This window comes from Podarcis bocagei (assembly GCF_964188305.1).
Source record: "Podarcis bocagei genome assembly, chromosome: Z".
Taxonomy (NCBI): Eukaryota; Metazoa; Chordata; class Lepidosauria; order Squamata; family Lacertidae; genus Podarcis; species Podarcis bocagei.
Window position 1 is genome coordinate 9838126 of NC_138140.1, and position 12526 is coordinate 9850651.

The 12526-nt window shown below is 43.7% G+C and overlaps 1 protein-coding gene across 5 annotated transcripts in view; it reads right to left on the reverse strand.

The window, feature by feature from the left end:
• Positions 1 to 12526, reverse strand: part of EHMT1 (euchromatic histone lysine methyltransferase 1) — a 155839-nt gene that overhangs the window by 112427 nt on the left and 30886 nt on the right. Inside the window, exon 2 of one of the 5 annotated variants that reach the window (XM_081179653.1) lies at positions 1413 to 1551. The exons of the other annotated variants lie outside the window; for them this stretch is intronic. The gene's annotated coding sequence lies outside the window, so the exon portion shown is untranslated. The remainder of the gene's footprint in view (positions 1 to 1412; positions 1552 to 12526) is intronic. 5 annotated transcript variants of the gene reach the window in all.

Here is a 12526-nt window from a genome sequence, read left to right on the forward strand (position 1 = left end):
GGAACCACAATGGCGAAGGATGGTCTAAGCCCTAGGGATGGCCTAGGGCTGCCAACTTTTCCAGACAGCTCTTGCGACTCTTTTACCATTTATATAAGAGAGAGTAAATTAGGTCAATTATATCCCAAACTCTTCCCAGCCAAGTCTGCAAAACTGCTCTTCCATTCCAGATTCAGCTGGTGAACCTTTTGCCTGTGGAAGTTGCAGCAGCTCTGCCAGAAACAGGTTTTATTTCAAGACAAACCTCTTTGAACCATGACGTCTGACTGAGGTTAGGTAGGCGCTGTCTAGAAACTGAAAGATTTTCATGTCTTGTCCTTTTCAAATCCCCTGCTACGCTTGCATTTGCGAATGCATGGCAAATTGGCAAGCTTTGCTGATCTACACAAGCAACATTTCCAAAGCAGCAGGCGCAATCTTGGGAATCAAACACAAAACAGCATATAAACCACTAACCCCAGTTAAGGCCCTTTTTTTCAGTGAAGAGGGTTTTTGTTTTGTTTTTTCACTGCCTGGAAGGTTGATTGCTTAGGAAGCCACACAGGACCTGTGTCAATCTTTGCTAATCCAAAACCCTACACCAAAATCAAAATAATCCAAAAGAACAACTGTGGAGCAACAAGCCTGGTGTTATGGACCTCTCTTTTTAGGATACCACTTCCCTTTTCCAGTCTAGTGCAACAGCAGAAACCCAGCCATGACAGAAACCACCTTTTGGCAAAGCCTTGGGGTGACAAAGCTGTTCTTTCCCCTTGAACTGACATGCCAATCAGAGCGAAACAATGCATCAAACCAAGGCCCCATGCACCACACACAAATATACCATCCCATGTCTCTGCAATGCTAGAAAGACTCCTTTTGTTCACCTGCCTGCTTGCTTTGCCATGGTATAATGTTATTGACCAGACCATGAAAAGCAAAACAAATGCTAAAATAAATAAATAAGTCAGTAAATAGTATAAATCATCTGCAGAAGAAAAGAAGATTATTGCAATGGCATTCCGTAGCTTCACGACAGTCAGCAGATTTTGGTGTGAAACTTAAAATTGCTTTCGTGCCTTTGACCACGAAGGCTTCCCATGTGAGATGTAGAGGCCCAGCTCAGAATCACATCATAAGCCATCTCTGCCAGTCCTTTCCCTCTCCTGGTTACCAGCCCACGCTCCAAAACACTGGAAAAGCAGGTCCTTGCTCTACGCTGGTTGAACAGGCCAGCCAAACTACATATATTTGTGTTCAAGTCCTCCACACACACATATATCAGCAGGAAGCAGTCTGAAGCCATCTCCTGTCAACTGCTTGGCTGTGCTGCTTTCAAAACCGATTCCAGCTTCTTCAAAAGAAGCAATCAGAGCCCCATAGTCAGCTGAAGCCCCCTTGGCAAGAGAATGAAGCTGCCAGATAACCCCTACCTCTGGTTCTGTCTGGAGAAAGCTGCGAAATCTCCTTCCAGGCCTCTAATTCCTTCGTTCACAATTCCATCTCCCTCTATGGGTGCAGTTTCCACAACAGAGCATGCTCAGTAGAAGCTGATCTTCAGCCATTTCAGAGCTTTAATGAAACGTAAGCAGAAGGAAGTGCCATTAAGCTCAGAAAGACTCAGGGATTCAGCCAACCTCGCCTTGTTACATCCACAGCCCCTATCAAGGTGAGTTGTTCAGGCATATAAAAATGCAGGATTCAGCTCCCTACTTGTGACAGGCAGAAGGCAACAAAAAGCAGCCATGCATCTCCAAGCAGAATGAGTGCAAGAACTTGTGTTCAAAAGAATGCACATCCATTAGAAGAAAACGTTTGAAACCCTAGGCCACAAGTTTCATCAGATGCCATTAAAGAATGTTCCAACTGATACAAACATTTCAAAATGTAGATAGTGAGAGAGGTTCCCGTGTTAACCCTAAACATGGAATCTTTCACACACTGCCTAGAAACCCATCCCAAGCCAATTCATGTTCATATTTAGAGGGACACACACGTGCAATGTACAGAAGCACAAAAAGAACTACTAAATAAAGATCCAGCCTATGATTTGTTAATTGAGCTATTGCTAGCAACCATCTTTATAACAGAGGGGATATCACAATACAATTACTCCTTCATTTCTAATTCGTATTCCACATGCCTTCTCAGTATGCCAAAAAGCAAATCAAGGAACCCGAGCGTCAAAAAGATAATGCACATGCGCACACACACAAAACAATTCCCACAGTAAAATGCTAGACATCTTTCCAGTTTACATGAGTAGCTGTTTAGAATCAATGGTGCTACTCACAGGAGCAAAGAAGGAAACCACAGGAGAATTAAGAATCAAAGTGTTTTACTGTGATCAATTCTCTAAAATGCAACTTGCCCCACTCATCCCTTTGCCTCTTCCAAGTTCTACTGGGCAATCAGAAATATCCATCCAATACTTGTTTAAATTCTGCCCCTTTCTGTCTACTACTCGTTTCTCCTATTAGGTAACAAAACATTTCAGGTGCTGGTGGGGAAGATCATCAGTATGCAATGCAAAGACACACTAGGGCAGGCTTCCTCAACCTCGGCCCTCCAGATGTTTTGAGACTACAATTCCCATCATCCCTGACCACTGGTCCTGCTAGCGAGGGATCATGGGAGTTGTAGGCCAAAAACATCTGGAGGGCCAAGGTTGAGGAAGCCTGCACTAGGGGATACAAGCAACTCCCATTTGCACAGGGGTTGCATTTAGCAGAGTGCACATAAACCCCATTCCAGGGCCAAAAACAATGCGCATTGGTGGTGATCTGCATGCCAGATGCACGCAAGCAGGGAGTTAGTAACACTATGAGAATATTTCTGTACTCAATCTAAATCATGGGTAGGCAAACTAAGGCCCGGGGGCCAGATCCAGCCCAACTGCCTTATCAATCCGGCCCATGGAAGGTCCGGGAATCAGCATGTTTTGTGGGGCATAGGAATTCGTTCTTTTTCAAAATATAGTCCGGCCCCCCACAAGGTCTGAGGGACAGTGGAGTGGCCCCCTGCTGAAAAAGTTTGCTGACCCCTGAACTAGATGCTTAAAATTGAAGCACATGTGTCAAGACTGAGCTGAGCACCGTGGGCCCTGCTTCCTCATCATTTCAAGCCAGGGCAACCATTGTTCAATTTTCATTTCGTTTTCTAAAGGCAAAACTAACCAAAAGAGCAAAGTTCAGCCCTGGCCAGAGGCAGCTACTCTGCATCCCCCAACTGACCACAAGTATCCTACACTAAAACTGGCTCCTCTTTCTGAAAGCCGTTCATCTCACAGGACACTCCTGATCAGAGGGAAATGTCAAGGCCAAGGCTATAAACCTTTACCAGGTATCTTCAGATCTTGTACTTTGCCAAGCGCTGGAAGGTCAACCATAACGGTATTTAAAATGTGCACTTTGTGGGGCCTCTTATTTCTCTGAAAGAAGCTTGTTTATCCTGTTCGCACTGCAGAGGCCTTGAGGCAGTCATTTGGGTCTTATGAAGCCACCTCTCCTGGGAAGGTTCATCTACTTCCAAATTCAGGATCTGGACATATGCTTTCTCTTGGGCAAAATACATAGTCTGCCAGCCTGAATCTTCCCACATGATATAGTGATGGTCACTCAACTGGGTGACTTTAAGGGAGAGTTAGACAAATTCATGGAGGACAAGTCTACTAGCGGCTACTAGACAAGATGGCTATTGTTCTGCCTCCGCTGTCAGAAGCAATAAGTGACAGGTGATGGGTATAGCAATTGGGGTCAGAGCTGTTACACTCAGATCCTGCTTGTGGGTCACTGTGACATGTGGGCTTGATGGGCCTTTGGTCTAATCCAGTAGAGCCCCTCTTATGTTAAACCTCATAGGTCCTGCTGACAAGGACCACCACAAAACTAGCACTCTCCTTTTTCAACCCTAAAATATCATATTAAATATATTTGGATCCCATAAGAAACTGGCACATCTGATGATTATATCTACACCTAGCTCAAGCATTTCCAGCTTGTTTCCTTGGAAACCAGGGAGGGGGGCTCTTGCAAATCTTGCAAGCAGGGCTTCTTTTTTAATGGTTACATAATGAAAATAAGCCTTCAACTCTTGTCAGTACAGGGTGGCGGGGTGTGGGGGTGAGCCTTTTTGGAAAACCAGCTAGGTACCAACAGAACTATTATTAAAATACAGTGGTACCTCGGGTTAAGAACTTAATTCGTTCTGGAGGTCCGTTCTTAACCTGAAACTGTTCTTAACCTGAAGCACCACTTTAGCTAATGGGGCCTCCCGCCACCGCTGCGCGATTTCTGTCCTCATCCTGAAGCAAAGTTCTTAACCCAAGGTACTATTTTCTGGGTTAGCAGAGTCTGTAACCTGAAGCGTCTGTAACCTGAAGCATCTGTAACCCGAGGTACCACTGTATATAGATTAAAGCAGCAAGCCAGCTGATTAGGGCTACCTCTTTCAGAAGATGTGTGCCCAAAAGCATTTTCTTCTGTGGTATTTGGGGATGGGGTGGAAAGCATGCAAGTCAAGATTCTGTTGCTTATAACAGAGCAGGAACTCTGCTTCCAGTGGATGAACAATTTAAGTAGAAAACCATGTAAAGGCCTTTTAACATCAAAGGTTACACATTAGCACACCGCCTTTTGAAAAACAGATTTGCCTGAACTGCAGAGTGAAGAAAGGATGTATCAAGAGCAAAAAGAGCATTTTTCCCGTTTCCCAGGTGGGTTTTGCTAAAAGGTCAGGTTCCAGAGTTTAAGGCTGCCTCTGCAGGAACTTGATAATCTCAAGAGTCGACTACTGCAATGCGCTCTATGTGGGGCTACCCTTGGGCCTGGTTTGGAGACTCCAGCTGCAGCAAAACTGTGGACAGCGACAGGCTGCCATCAGCACACAACTCCAGTGTTCAAAAGTTTGCACTGGTTGCCCCTACACTACCAGGTCAGGTTGAAGATCTTAATATTATTTTGTAAACTCCTTAACAATAATAGCTGCTCTTCTATTGATGCCCTTTCCCTGCCCAGGAAGTTATTCCACAATATACTGCTTCTGAACATGGAGACCCCATTTAGATATTATGGCCAATGCCATTTGTCTAATTTCACTTTAAAGCCATCTGAGGCAGTCACCATCATCACACTCTGGGGCAGCAAATTCCATAAATTATTTTTGCATTGCACAGAAGCACAGTGCATGTTTTGGTCTGTTCTGAACATCCAGCCACCCTCCTCTATTCAGTGACCAACACTGCTACAAGTGCCAGCCCGATAAAAAGGAAAACATCGTATCTCTAGTCACTTTCTTCCTACCATTAGCCTCTCCCACAAGCTAAATAGCCCCAAACACTCCAGCCTTTCCTCATTGGGAATGTGTCCAAACCCTTTTATGGCAAAGCCAAAGGACCTAAACAAAACAAAAACAATATCCCTTCTTGCAATTATCGGCACCTGGCATTTAAAGGCATGTGCCTCTGAACCTTGAGATAGCTGGCTAGTAGCTACAGATGGCCTTATCATCCACTAATTTGGCAGTCACATCTTGCAAATAAGACCAGAGTGCAACAATCCTCCCTCCATTTGCGATACACAGCTGTTGTTACTCAAGAGGAATTCTGCGAAGGGAGAACATAGCCATTATGTCCACGGCCACTGGTAGCCTTCTCCTCCGTGAATTGTCTAATCCTCTCTTAAATGCATTCATGATGGTGGCCATCTTCCCGCCTTGTGGAAGTCAGTTCCATAGTTTAACTAGGCATTGAGAACTCAATTTCCTTCTCTTTTTGGAAACTTCTAACATTCAGCTTTAGTAGATGAGCTCAGATTCTTGTATTATAAAGGGAGGTGAAAAGCAACTCTTTGCCCACTTTCTCCACAGCGTACATTATTTTATAAACTTCCCTTTCTCACATTTTTTCCTAAGTTAAAGCATGCAAAACACTGTGCTCTCGTGGGGGAATTTCTCCAGCAACCTCTCTGCACCTTTTCCAGATCTGCAATATCCTTTTTGAGATGGAGTGATCAGAAATGCACACAGTGTTCAAAGCGTGGTCACGGCATTGATTGCTATAAAGGCACTATGTTATTAGCAGTTTTATTTTCCATTCCTTTCACAATGATCCTTAGCACGCAATTTGCCTTTTCACAGCCATTGGGGTCAATGTCTTCATTTAACTATCCACAATCCAGAGGTAGAAAAAAGTTTTCCTGGTTAGTCACTCACATTCAGAACCCATTAGTGCTCCTTTTTGCCCATCCATCCAACTTGAAGAGAGTCCTTTGGAGATTCCACACAATTCCTTTTTGTTTTTAACCACCTGCAAACAGTGCTCAAAATTAGCCAGGAAGCAGGCACATTTTGCACCTGACTATTGACCACTTGTGACCAAGTGAAGGAGCATGGGCGCCAGGATGGCGCCTGACACCTCCACCATCTGGCTAGCTGGTGCACAGAAGCATTTTTTTGCTGCCATGCTATGGCACGGGTCAGATCTTAGCTGGAGCTGGCAATACACGCAAATTATTTTCAGCTTTATGGGGCCATATGGCAAATAGTTTTTATAGCTCAGTTTCTAACACTGCCCACAAACCCGGTTACCTTACTGCTTGCCCCAACTGAGTCATAAATGAACAAGCAAAGAAGGCATTACTTTCTGCTTCCTGTTCTTTAGCCACTTTTTAATCCATAAGAGGGCTGGTCCTCTTCTCCAATGACAGCTGTCTTTACTCATGAGCCTCTGGTGAGAGGCTTTGCAAATAGTTCTTCAAAAGTCCAAATACATTATGTCTACCTGATCACACCTCATCCATATGCCTATTAGCACTCACAAAATAGCGAGTTGGAACTTACCTTCACAGAAGCCATGCTGATTCTTCTTCAGCAAGACTTGTTCTTCTATACACTTGATTTTTAAAAATTGTGTTTTCTACCATTTCAAGCTAACCAGCATATAAATTTCTCTGATTTCTTTCTAAAAATTACATTGGCTACTTTCCAGTCCTCTGTTACAAGGGTTGATTCACAGTTAACCAATTTCACATTTCAGTCAAAGCCAAATGATGCTCTTCTTCAGCTACTGTGCAACCTTCATTGTGAGGTCCCCCTGAGTTCAGTTATATAAATTCAAATAATAATAATAATAATAATAATAATAATAATAATAATAATAAGCTAGTTAGCTTTCCACAAAAGCAGAACCAGCCCTTCATGAGACTGCTGTGTATTCTGTTGATTTGTTCAATATCAGCCTACAGGCTTTTTATCCATTTATTCTGTTGTCTTCAGAAGAAGATTAGATTTAGCAAGCAGGCAAAGGCTGCTCTCACACACCCCACAAGTGCAGTTATTCATTTAAATAAGCAAAGGCTTTAACCAAAAGGTATACTAATAATCAAAACAACTTAGTTCCTACAGTTGGCAACACAGAACAGACAAATATGGAAGTACAGTGGTACCTCGCAAGACGAAAAACGCGCAAGACGAAAGAGTTTTCCATTTTTGAGTCGTTCCGCAAGACGAATTTCCCTATGGGCTTGCTTCGCAAGACGTTTCGTCTTGCGAGTTCTTGCGAGTTTGTTTCCTTTTTCTTAAAGCCGCTAAGCCATTAATAGCTGCTAAGCCGCTAATAGCCGTACTTCGCAAGACGAAAAAACCGCAAGACAAAGAGACTCGCGGAACGGATTAATTTCGTCTTGCGAGGCACCACTGTAAAGAAGCATACAGAGTTGGAACACAGCTGTAGCATGTTCACTGAAGTTCCACACACCATACTGACCCAGATAATACCAAGGTGCAGGGATCTGTTTATAAAGCCCTATAAGCTTAGAACCAGAAAGACTCTCACCCTTTACAGACCCAGCCAATCCCTGTGCTCTGCAGGAGAGGACTTCCTGCAGGTACCATCTTATAAGGAGGTCAGTTCCAGGTGATATTGGAATTAGACCTTTAGTGCGGCCAGCACCTGCTCTTATACTACATAATAGGTGTTATCTCTGTTATCTTTTTAGCATCTGTTGGAAAAAAACCTTCCTCTTCCAACCAGCCTAATGAGCAGAGTTCTTTTATCCCCATCTGGTTCTGGCTCTGGAACTAGTTTTTTTTTTTAATGTGGAACTGTTTTAAATTGTTTTTACACTCTTCTTGTTTTGTGGCTGAACTATTTGATTTGAAGAAACTAGAATGTAGAACTCCTTCAAAGGCCTGCAGAATAGTTCTGAGCCTACATGCTATTCGCCCAAAGAAGCTGCTTTAAAGTCGGAGCAGGCAGGTGTCAGGCTTGTGGGGTCTACTTTGGGTTTTTTAACTGGAAACTCAAGATCCACCAAGTGAAGAAAGCTGCAAAAGGCAGACTTAGAACTAAATCCTTTTGAAGCCAGGACTTTGTTTTTGAATTGAGGCAGCATTTCTTCCCCCACACAAATCCACTCCTGGTTATCCCTCACTCTTCACTTCAGTAATATAATGTGGGGTCAGTGTCATTTTAGTTTATTCATTTTATTTAAAAGCATTTCTAAAACATTTAGTGTTTTCCAAAAACAACCAGTATCTAAACAGGTGTGCAGTGCAAGCAATGTAAAAGCAACAACCATTAAAACAAAAATGCAACCTAAAACCAATGCAACAGTATGAAGATATAAAAGCAAATGAAACAGAGTTCAGGGGATTCATACACACAAACTGGGTCCTGTTTTAAGAGCCAGGGAAAGCCTGGGCAAACAGGCAAGATCTTTGCAAGACATCTGAAGCAACTGGTGGTCACTGCTTCACGTGTGACAGAGAGAAGGACATTCCACAGTACAGGGACAAATGCAGACTGTATCCTTTTGGGAGTCAACAACCTATTACAGTGGTACCTCGGGTTAAGTACTTAATTCGTTCCGGAGGTCCGTTCTTAACCTGAAACTGTTCTTAACCTGAAGCACCACTTTAGCTAATGGGGCCTACTGGCTGTCGCCGCACCGCCGGAGCCCGATTTCTGTTCTTATCCTGAAGCAAAGTTCTTAACCTGAAGCACTATTTCTGGGTTAGCAGAGTGTGTAACCTGAAGAGTAAGTAACCTGAAGCGTCTGTAACCCGAGGTACCACTGTATATTCTGCAGGGTGAGGTTGCACAAGTAGAATACCTCCAGATCATTTTGTTATTGCCTTCACTGTATCAGGATTCTGGCATCTTTGCCAATCTACTTCAAATCACCAGAGATCTATCAGTATGCCAAGAACCAATACTCTACCAAGGATGGCCAACATGCTTCTGTTTTTGCTTCTGATGACTGTCACCAAATAGCACCAATAAGGTCACTCTTATGACCTTGGGTGGTGCTTATTGCAGCCTTAAGCTATGTATGAAACACAGAGGTGACTCATACTTTTGGTCAAATTGAGCATTACATAACCTTATTGCAAAGTGCCCATAGAATCAAGCTACTCAAAGGAACCCCAACACTCTTATCAGCAAAAAGCCTTTAAAAAGTTGCATGCATTTCTGCAATGCATTTCTCATGGTGGACACAAACTAAAATATGGTATACACTTGTGCAGCCTTGCAGAGAGGTCCTCGTGAAACAGGTTGACTAAGGTTGCAAAAATGCAACCACTGTCAAAGGAAAGTAGTGTGAGATTTTCTCAACTTGAGATAAAAATAAGGAAGCCTCAACTTGAGTGCAAAAAGCTGACAACTTTACTAGCTCACATAATTACAGTGGGAAAAGATTCTGACATCCCCTTGGACGTTGGTAAAAAACCAAGGAGGAGAAAAAATTACAGGTCAATAAACCTTGTGCTCAACCTTTTTTCTATTTTTATCCCTTTGAAAGGCTGATTTAACAGGAAAAACTAAAAGGAGGCAAAGTTTTGGTACTTTTCGTCAACGCTCAAGAAAACAAGGAACTGTGAAGTTCATCAAATCATGGAAGTTATCTAATTATACCCATCCCATTCCAAACTAGTTTGCATTCTATATTTGGTAATGTGAAACTGATCACAAAGTGTATGTTATTGAAACTATTCTTTATGCAGTACCATGCACAGATGGTGCTACAGAAATAATAAATAACAACACAAATCTTATTCATGTGCAGAATTCGCATGCACTAATCTGTAAAGAAAAAGAGCTTTGGCTAAATCCCCCAAAGCATAGTGATTCAACCCATCTAGGAGTCTGCACTTACCGTATTTTTCGCTCTATAAGACGCACTTTTCCCCTCCTAAAAAGTAAGGGGGAAAGTGTGTCTTATGGAGCGAATGCAGGCGGGAGGCTCTGCTCAGCGCTCCCTATAAAGAGCCGTGGAGTGTGTGTGCGACTCTTGGGCAGTCCTTCTCCCTCCTCGGGGAAGAAAAGCCCCCAAGAGCCGCACACACCACACGCTCTTTAAAGGGAGCACAGCTCTTGGGGGAGCCTTAGCCGCGCACAGCCTCTCCTGGGCAGGGGATGAAGGCTCCCCTTGCCCGGGAGAGGCTGCGTGGCTAGGCTGCACTGCGATCCCGCTGGCTGTCTTGGCTTATGGCTTAGCTGCGCGCAGCCTCCACAGGGCACGGGGAGCCTTCCTCACGCTGCCCTGCGGAGGCTTCGTGCGGCTGTCCCTGGCTTTTGCGGGTGGCTTTTGCACCTCCCAGAAAAGCCCCCAACAGCCAGGGAAAAGCCTGCAAGCCATGCGCTCCACACACACTCCATGCGGCTCGTGAAAGGGAGCACTGAGCAGAGCCTGGGATGCATACAGGCTCTGCTCAGCGCTCCCTTTAAAGAATACTTTTTTTCTTGCATTCCCCCTCTAAAAACTAGGTGCGTCCTATCGTCCGGTGCATCTAAAAAAATACAGTACATTTGTAGCCTATTAATGTCGTTTCCTTTCTACTGATCTGACAAAAATGCAGGAAAGAGTCAGTCTCCCGATGAGGACTACAAACAAATAAAAACCAAAAACGAACAAAAACAATAGTCTTCCTCCTCCAGGTTTAAAGGCCATAGAATGCTTAATCAGCCAAAGGTCTAGTTATAGAGGAACGTTTTTGCCTGGTGCCTAAAGATATGTAACAAAGGCACCAGGCAAGCCACCTTGGGGAGAGAATTCCACCACAGAAAAGGCTTGTTATCATTTTGCCACCTTCCAGACTTCTCATGGAAGGTAACACGAAGAAGGGCCTCAGATGGTGATCACAGGATCCGGGTTGGTTCCTATGGGGAGAAGCAGTCCTTGATGTATTGTGGTCCTGGGCCATTCAAGGTTTTATAACACTTTGAACTGGGACCAGACACTAACTGGCAGCCAGTGCAGTTGGGCTGAGATCAGTGTAATATGCTCAAACTGGTGAGCAACCTAGCCAATGAATTCTGAACCAGCTGATGTTTCCAAACTGTATTCAAAGACAGACCCATGTATAATGCATTGTAGAGATTACCAAAGAACAGACAACAGTAGTTAAGACTATCCCTTGTCTAGATAGGGACGCAGCTGCGTCACCAGCCAAACATGATGGAAAGCACTCTGCGCCACAGAAGCCACCTGAGCCTCAAGTGGCATCAAAGGATCCAGGAGTACCCCTCAACTATTCACCTGCTCCTTCAGAGGGAGTGTAATCACATCAAGATGAGGCAATCTGACCTAGGGAACCACTCACGAATAGTGCCTCAGACTTATCTAGATTGAGCTTCAGTTTGTTGGCTCTCATCCAGATCATTACCAAGGCAAGACACCAGTCCAGCACATCCAGTGCTGCTCTGCTCTGCTCTGCTCTGGTACTCCAAATCATTTGGAAAAGATGAACACAAACCCGTTGTCCAACTGCTGTAAAAATCATTGTGCCACAAATTCTCCACAAATCCAGATCTCCTACTGCTGTGTATCGCAATGGCAGTTATTAATGGAAACACCAGAGCACCTCTTGAGAGAGATAAAAGCAGACGGACACTGTGCTAATTAGCAGAGAAGAAGCTCAAAAGATGGACTTCCAGGTCACAAGCAGCTTTCAGTTCAGTCCATTTTCAATTTTAGAATTGAGGAAAATTTACTTGAGGGCTAGTCAACCTACCTTACAGGGTTGTGGGGAGGATAAAATAGGGAGGATGAGAACTACACCTTGAATTCATTGGAGTCAAGATGGATGTCAATGCAATAAGCAAACAAAAACCTCCATGGCCATCTTCCTTTATGTGCATTGCTAGAGATACTGAATACCAACACAACATTCAGCATTATTGCAAAAATGTCTCCTCTCCTCTCTCTCTTTGTACATGTTCAAATTCCCCTTATTCCTTCAAATACCAAATCACCACCATCTCTACTTTGATTTTGACTAAGCATCCTGAGCCTTGTGACTTACTAGAATTCCATATTCCCTGAAGTCTGTTGCATTTTGCTGCTTTTATCTCCTTTTCATTTTCCCTATTAGTTTGCTCTCTGAAATAAGTGTTGTATGTAGCTCAGTGGTATAGCATCTGTTCTGCATGCAAATAGTCCTATGTCTGTATTGTAACCTTTAGTTTTGCCCCTTGAAGACTCTTCCGCCTCATTCTGCTGTATGTGGTTATAATTTCAAAGTTCAGAGTATGATGAAGGATAATAGT